The following is an 8,861-nucleotide window of genomic DNA, read 5'->3' on the forward strand; positions in this document are numbered from 1 at the left end:
CCAATACTGACGTGCCCACCTGTAACTAAGGGAGACAACCAGCTATTTTTCTAAAATGATGGAAAAATATCTTTTTCCCCCTATCTAGAAGCCTTTGAGAGGGAACTGACATTGATTCTAATCACTCCAACAGCTATCAAAATACCTGAAAGCAAATCCTGAATCCATCACTCTCAAGTCCAGCCTTGGAAGACAAAAGAAAAATGAGGAGGAACCCATTAGAGGGATGTTTTTGGAAGCCCTTGTCAAGAAATTTCAATGGACTCTCAAGTTAACATTTGAAAATTGCCCTGTTCTGACTTTTTTCTAGTTCCCTGTCTAGAACTTGTAATGCTAATTACTCTTGCCTTTACTTCTCCTTCACATCTCCTATTCACTATTCAAAGACTTTCTTTTTCTCCTCGAGACAAGAATTATGCAATTTGGGAGTCTTTTAGATAGACCCATAGACTCCAAATGCCTCACCCTGTGTCCCTGTTCAGCATGGAAGAAGCCAGAGCAGTCTGCATCCCTATTCCCTCTTGGCAATTTGGGTAACCTCTTCAGAGGATGGTGTGATAAGAATTAGGAGGTAGGAATTCGCTAATTAGGGTAAAAAGACCCCAAAGAAAAGCCAGTTTCTTGGCTAAAAGTAAAAAATGTCCTTGGGCCTCTTAGCAACTTAGCACATTCCAAAGGCCAAAAATGTCAAAAATATTTGGGAGCTTTTATCTAATCCCTAAAACATTTTAGGGTTACTCTTCAGAAGGGAAAAGAAGGAAGTACATGAAGTTTTCAGAAAAAAAGTGATAGGGAGATATGGGAGGAGTTGAAGGGGAGGGAGTGGACATGGATCTGATCAAAACACATATGCATGTATGAAATTCTCAATAAATTATTTATTTTAAAAAAATGAACAATTTCTCTATTTCCTTTTCTGCCTAGTATTTTCTGTGCTCTGCCTAAGGCATCTTTTAAGATCCTGCGATCATGAAGGTGCATGGTGCCTTCTAGAAACTTGATTTCAGTCTTCAAACCTGGGTATTTGAGTCATATCACATTAAATCCTGTGTGTGGTCAGGGGTAGGAAACAAGATGCAAAATAATTTTTAAAAGGGAAATGTTTCATTATTTTCTGTAATGGATACCTGACTGGTCCAACACCATTACTGAGAATGCCACCTTGTACATGTAGGTCTACTTCTAAATTCTGTTCCGTTTCAGGTTCTTCTTGCCTATCTTTACACCAACAGCATAAGGTCATAGTTACTGAAATATAAAATAAGGCTTGACACCTGATAGATCTTATAAAGCCAAAAACTAGTTTAACATTACAGTGATTAATCTTGTCTCTATGCATTTCAGTGTAAACTCTAGAATCTGAAATATATGTATTTCATACATATATGTTCCATCTTTCCATTTTATTGATCTTAATTTGTGTAGAGCTTCTACCTATCTTTCATTAGGTCTATGTGTGGGGAAGGGGAGTGTGTGCATGTACAACAGCACATGTGTGGGGGTTGGAAAACCCCGGGTTTTGGTCCTTGCCTCCCACCTTGTGTGAGAGAGGGTCTCATGCTCGCTGCTGCATACACAAGGCCAGCTGGCTGACAAGCTTCCAGTTGTTCTCCTGACTCTGCCACCCACCTCCCAGTGGGGATGTGTGGGACTATAGATGCTTGTGCTACTTCTGCTGGCTTTTATGTGGGTTCTAGGGACCTGAACTCGGGTCATCAAGCTTGCACAGCTCTAGCATTTTACCCACTGAGCCAACCTATAAACAGCAACTTGAAACTTTTATTTATGATTTTGTTTTTATGTATAGAACATATAACCCACTGTGTATATTGATCTTGTGTTCAGTGAAATTGGTAAACCCACCCTTTAATTCTGATCTGCAGAATTATCTATTTGTACATATTGAATACCATCTGTGAATAATGAGTTTTGTTTCTTTTTTCTCATTTTATAGTTCCTTCTTCACTAATCAAAACTTCTACCTGGTTGGAGACAGTGAAATACTTGTTGCTATGGGGGAAATATTCATTATATCCCCACTTAGTATGATACCCACTGCAGTTGCCCTCTAGATATTAGTAATTAAGAATACCCCTTTTATTTTTAGTTCGCAAGCAGATAATTCTGAGTTTGTGAGCTCCAGGATGCCCTTTCTTATTGCTCACGAGACTTCACTCAAATGCTTAGAGATCTGAGAGCCTTCTAGTCTGGGCCCCCTCTCCTACAAACTATTGCATTCAGTCCTTGGGATATAAATTTAAGATGTTTATCTCCATCAGTGACCACATACCGTCATTGTTTATGAATTTTCATTATATAAGAGACGAGATTTATAACGACTATATATTAAACTAGAAAAAATGGGCATAGATAATAAGTAGTCTCAAGAAGAATATAGGTGTGTAAAACACCAGCACCAAGAGCGTGAAGGAGTGAGGGCACAACCTACTATAGCATTCAAATAACCCCAAATTGTTAGCATTTTCTTATCTGATATATTGTAGATTTAGCACTGAGTACAAGAAATAATTATATCATGGCTGGAGAGATGGTTCGGCAATTAAGAACACTGTCTCCTTACAGAGGACCTGGGTTCAGTTCCCAGCTCCTACATGGTAGGTTAACAACCATTCATAACTCCAGTTCCAGGGGATTCAATGCCCTCTTCTGGCCTCTGTGAAAACTGCATGCATGTGGTACATGCAGGCAAAATGTTCATACACACAAAATACAAATAAGTAAATTTTTAGAAATAAAGAAAATCTGTATCAATTCTTCACAGGCCATAGGAATTCCCGAGCACTATGACTTGAGAAACAAAAACCTAAAAAACTTCTTTAATGACCTGTAGGTCATGGAAAGGGACAAAAAAAATGCAATGAAGAATGCACACACATAACTTACAAATGCAATTATAAACCATTAAAAAACAAACAAGGCTAGAAGAGAAGAGTGGATTATCAGTATGAAAGGGGAAAATCTCAGAAAAATACAAATAACCAATAAACATGGACATTTATTTGATTTTAACAATCAGGGAAGCACCGTTTGGAAGAGACAAGCACATAGTGTAAGGATATGAGAAAATGCGCTCCTACACCGGGGGCTGGATCGAAGCTGACAAAGATTTTTGGAGTTCAATTTAGCAGCATCTATGAGAACTTAAAACATGCTTCCTTCTACACAGTAGCTTCACATGGAAGAATGTGTGTCATGTGCACACATCTGTGCAAAAGAACAACCTACCTGGACCTATTCCTTAGCCCAAGACTCATTCTTCATTATTAAAATGCTTTTTGAAAGTAGGGTATACCTGATCTTCAGAGGAGACAAATAATACAGGGCCTGGTACAGAATAAGTTTCAGTGAAGAGAGAATACTGAGGTATCACTGCTTTGAACAGCATCACTTTGTTCTGTGGTTATTTCGTGTAGCCACAAATAATAATCATAAACAGAAATGTCCACCGACGAAGAAATACATATGAGGAAACACCATGTATGTGTCTCTACGTACACACATTTATCTCTAGGACATTGTGTGAGCAGAAGTGTGAAATCACAAAATATGCACATTGCTCTTACTTGACGCCGTGTGTGCGCGCACGCGTACAAGTCTACGGGGAAAGTCGGGAGCAAGCATTGTTTGATAAATACCAAAGAAGACACGAAATTGTCAGCCACACATCAAGTGCTGGCCTGAAGGGAAGTACCGAAAAGGAACTTAGACATTAAAAAATAAAATAAAACTGTCCTTCACTGTAATTTTGTCCTTTCTAAGCTGCGTATGTTCCCACTACAACCAGTGAACTTTATGTATCCAACCATAACCACTGGGCTGAATGGCTTCAGTAATTCCTAACCAATCTAATCATCCAATATCGCAGGTTGGAAACGACAGAAGATATTTTATAAACTATATTCTGCAAACCACTTGGAATGAAAAAGATTTGTATTTGCCCTTTAATGGGAACTTCAGACAATGAGCTTAAGTTTTTTGGAAAATCATCTTATTGATGGCAACGGCAGGTTAATGAAGCAGTTCTGAACGAAATCATTTCAGCATATTCTGATTAAGAAACTCCTCATTTGAGAAACCCATAGAACTTTTATAATCTTCCACTGATGGCATACATACAAATTATTAACAATATGCTGACACCACAAAAATTCTCTAAAAGGCTCTCCTATTGTGGATAACAGTCAAACGCAGTCCTGGGGCTCCTGTCAGTGGACCCTCCTTCTTCTTTGGAAACTGTGCCATGGGTGGGGGGCAGCCTGGTAGGAAATCCTCAATACAGTTATGCAGACTCAATTTTTATATCCAAGCCCCAGCATATGTCAGCACAGGACCACTCAATGTGACTAAGCACAATTGGTAAAAAACCTGTCATCAGAATCCAGTAATATCTAAGGTACTGTCTATAATTTTTTTTTAAGAAAAAAAATTTTTGGTTAGTATTTCTTAAGAAGTAATTCTAAGTCAGGCACAGTGGCACACACCTTTAATCCCAGCACTGGGGAGGCAGAGGCAGGTGGGTCTTCAGACATCAAGGCCAGTCCAGTCTACACAGTGAGTTCCAGGCCAGCTGGGACTACAGGGAGACCCTGTCAAAAAAAAAAAAGCAATTTTATAAACTTTGACAGTAGAGTGGCTCGGGGGTTGAACCCAGGTCCTTCTACAGGCTGAGCCTGCACTGTACAACTGAGCTATGTCTCCAACCAAAGCATATTGTTTCTACCTGAAGAAATACTTATAGCTTCAAACAAATCCATTTCATTAGCTATAAGATTAGAACTGGCATTAAAACAGTGGTCTTAATTGCACAAAATATTAAAATATATGCGATTATGATTTTTTTGGATGTTTGGTCAACTAAAAACATCTTAAAGAAAATTGAGTGTTTACAAGGTTTATGTGACAAAAGTTAATTCACAAAAGACCTTTAAAAATTATTGTGAGCCAGGTGTGGTGGCACATGCCTTTAGTCCCAGCACTGAGTCAGGGGCAGGAGGCTCTCTGTGAGTTCAAGGCCAGCCTGGTCTACATAGCGAGTTCCAGGCCAGTCAGGGCTACAGGGAAACGCTGTTTCAAAAACGCCAATATATATAATTTAAATTCCCTCCCTCCCTCCCTCCCTCCCTCCCTCTCTCCACTGATTTCGTGTGTCTGTGGTGCCTGAGGAAGCCGGAGACATCAGACCCCCTAGAGCTGGGTTACAGGTGGTTGAGCTGCCTGACATGGGTGCTGGGAACTGAACTCAGGCCTGCTGCAAGAGAAGCACGCACTCTTAATCACTGAATCATTTCTCTAGCCCCACCCCCAACAACACTTTTCATGCTTTTTTCAAAAACAGTGTGAACATGCACATGATGCAGAAAGCAATTCCTTAAGGAGAGTAAGTGAGCAGGTCTGAACGAAATCATTTCAGCACATTCTGATTAAGGACTTCCCAGAGCCAAAACTGCTCTGCTGCCTATGGACACACAATCTGTAAGTGACCATTTCAGAAGATAACACTGCTGCTACCAGCTCAGCACGGCTCTTTCAGACTCCTCAGTACAGATGGTTTCATCTCTACTACAGAAAAATCTATTGAACTTCTTGAAATTTCTAATTCTCATAAAATGTAACACATTTTAATGATATAAATTGTGTCTTTATAAAATACCAGGTGTATGTTAATGTCAAAATTGAAACCAAAAGTAACACCAGGCTTTAGAGAAAATGCTATACATACAAGTTTCAAATAATGTTGCAGCTGTGGGAAAAAATTGGTATTCAATGCCCCAACACTGCATTCTCCAAGCTGAAAATCATTTAAGTCATTTTCTTTTCTTCTTGAGCTCACTTAATGTAAATTAACTATCAATTTCTTTAGTCCTTAAGATTAATTTCTGTTGTAAAGGTTTCAGTAAAGTTCAGTTAAAGTTTAGCTCAATAAAACCAGCTTCTGAACACATTCATTTAGACACAAATATATTTTACTCAATTTATAATGAAATAAAAAATCACTCAGGCAAGTAAGAATTACCTTGTGTCATGCACATTTCTCATAACAGAAGTATACGCATTTCCCGTAATATTGATATGTTCACTCCTCTCTAAAATGGCTCGCATGTGCACACACACACTGCAAGGAAGGCTTACTAAAGAAAACAAACACTGGAAGCTCACAATTCTATTCAGTTAACACTTTAGCAATCTGAAAATCTTTTAACTGATGTCTGTTATCTCATGCCATTAAATGCAGTTAAAAAAAAACACTAGATTTCACTATTGTTATCTGTCTTATGTTTTGGAGAATGAATAGCTGTTTGCATTTATAAAATAAGATATACAGTTTGAAAAGCACATACAAACTGTCTCACCGCTTCATGCTGTGTAAATATTGTCTTTTTAACCTTAAAACTGTAGCGATCGTTTTGACAAGAAGCAAGGAGGAAAGGTTGAGGGAATGCTGATTGGGTTCTAGTAGATACAGTGATGACGGCATTTGTAAGACACTGTCTTTCTCTGCCCTTTTTTTCTATTGCAGTATTTCTTCTTCCTTTCATTCTTGTTTTTGCTTATTAGTGTTTTGTGTTTGTTTGGGGTGAGTGTGTGTGTGTGATACTGGGGACTGAACCTAGGGCCTCGCCATGCTGGGCAATCATTCTATCACTAAGTTACAACCCCAGCCATTTTTATTTTGAAACAGGATCTCACAGTTACCTAGGGTGGTCTCGAATTCACTCCACAGTCCAGCCAGGCTTTGTACTCTGTGTCATTCTGCCTCATCCTCCCGAGTAGCTGCTCCACCACCAGGCCAGGCTATTGCAGTGTTTCTTAAAGGCTGATCATGGGTGACTTAATTTTCTGCATCAAACCCATTACCTGACAACCTAGTAAAAGTGCACAAGTCTACCTCATAGTCACTGATGCAAAAATACCTACAAGGATTCTAGGGTCTTCAGACTGTTCCTTATAGTAAAGCTATGAGCTGAAAAGCATTCTACTGTTGGCATTCTCACAGCTAAGAAACAAATTGCTAAGTGGCTTTAAGAATATTTTAAATTTTCAGGGCTGGAGAGATGGCTCAGCGGTTAAGAACACTGACTGTTCTTGCAGAAGACCCGAGTTCAAATCCCAGCACCCACATGGCAGCTAACAACTGTCCATAACTCCAGTCCCAGGAGATCCAACAGCCTCTTCTGACCTCCATGGGCACTGCAAAACATGGGTGCACTTACCTACATGTAGGCAATACACACATACACATAAAATAAAAAATAATAAAATTTTTTAAAAAGGATATTTTAAAGTTTCAACTTGTATAAATTGCATTTAAAAATGTATGGATAGAACACTATCATAAAAGAATAAAATATATTTTACAGCAGTCTGAAGTTAGCATTCCACATAAAAGCAGCACAGCAGACCAATAAGGCAAGAATATAGACTGACGTGGCACAGAATGCTGTAGCTAAGAATTTTTAAGCAAACCCAAAGTACATTAATTACCAAATTTTACAGAGCATAATCTAGTGACATAAAAGTCAATATAAAGGTTGAGTTAATAATATGCTGGGTATTGTGTATGTGTAAAGAGTTTAGTACTTTTTCAGCACTTAAAAAAGACATTAATCTTCATGCATTAGATCCATGGCATATTAATCTGGCTAAAAAAAAAAATCCCAATGCCTCACTTCACAGACAAACTCCCATGAATTAGATCAAAAGGCCTCCTGTGAACTAGGTGTAGTGGTGCACACCTATAATCCCAGCATGTGGGCAGTTGAGGTAGGAGGGTTACTGCAAATTTGAGGCCAGCCTGGGCCACATAGCAAGACTCTATCTTGAAATAAACAGAACAAAACAAACAAAATAATGACTTCCTATCCTTAAAATTATTATAGGTATTAATCTGCAACAAAATGACAAAACAAGAACTTTGAAGCATCAAAGCAAAAACACTAGAAAAGAGAAATATTTCTGTTAAAAGTTACATAATTTAATCAAGAAGAAACATTGAATAAATCCAAAAATGAAGTGCTTTCTAGAAATCAACTGTGCTATTGAAAAATATCCACATCATGAGGGGCCAGTGAGATGGCTCAGGAGGTCAAGTGTTTGCCATACAACCTGAGTTAGACCTGCAGAACCCACACAAAGGTGGAAAGAGAGAAGCAACTCCAAAGTGTTGTCCTCTGACCTCCACACATGTATTGTGGCATATGTGCCCACATACACATCACACACACACACACACACACACACACACACACAATAGAGTGATAAAAATATGCGTCATAAAAGCTGAAGAAAAGCAAGTAACTGCTGTCGACTAAAAGAGAAGACAACCACAGGTAGCTCTCAAACCTGAGCTGGATGCTGACCCAAAGCACACACTGTATCTACACCAAGACTGGAATCAGACTGCAGACTACAGAAAGGAATCACATCAACACTGATTTCCCAATTGTGATCACTGAATTGAGGGAATGGAAGAAAATGTTCTTAGGAAATACACACTGAGGAAATTCAGCACTAATGTTTCCAACTTGCTCTGAAATGGCTCACAAAACACATGAGAGGGAACACTGCGGCAAGTGGAGAAGTGCTAACGGGGATTCCAGTGCGGTTTTCAGCCCCTTCTTGTAGCTTGTCTATAGGTTTGAAATCATTTCAAAACAAAAAGAGGAACTGTTCTTAAACTTGTAATGAGAACACTAAAAACTCAAAGCCTTTATAATATTTAAACTTCCTATCTGAAGGAACCATTTTTGCCTAAATATTTTATGAAATTAGACCAAAAAAAAGAACAAATGTAATTTTCATCCAATTCAATGCCCTGCTTCTGGAAATTATAACATTGCGTT

This window comes from Nannospalax galili, unplaced genomic scaffold, assembly GCF_000622305.1.
Source record: "Nannospalax galili isolate Female #2095 unplaced genomic scaffold, S.galili_v1.0 scaffold976, whole genome shotgun sequence".
Taxonomy (NCBI): domain Eukaryota; kingdom Metazoa; phylum Chordata; class Mammalia; order Rodentia; family Spalacidae; genus Nannospalax; species Nannospalax galili.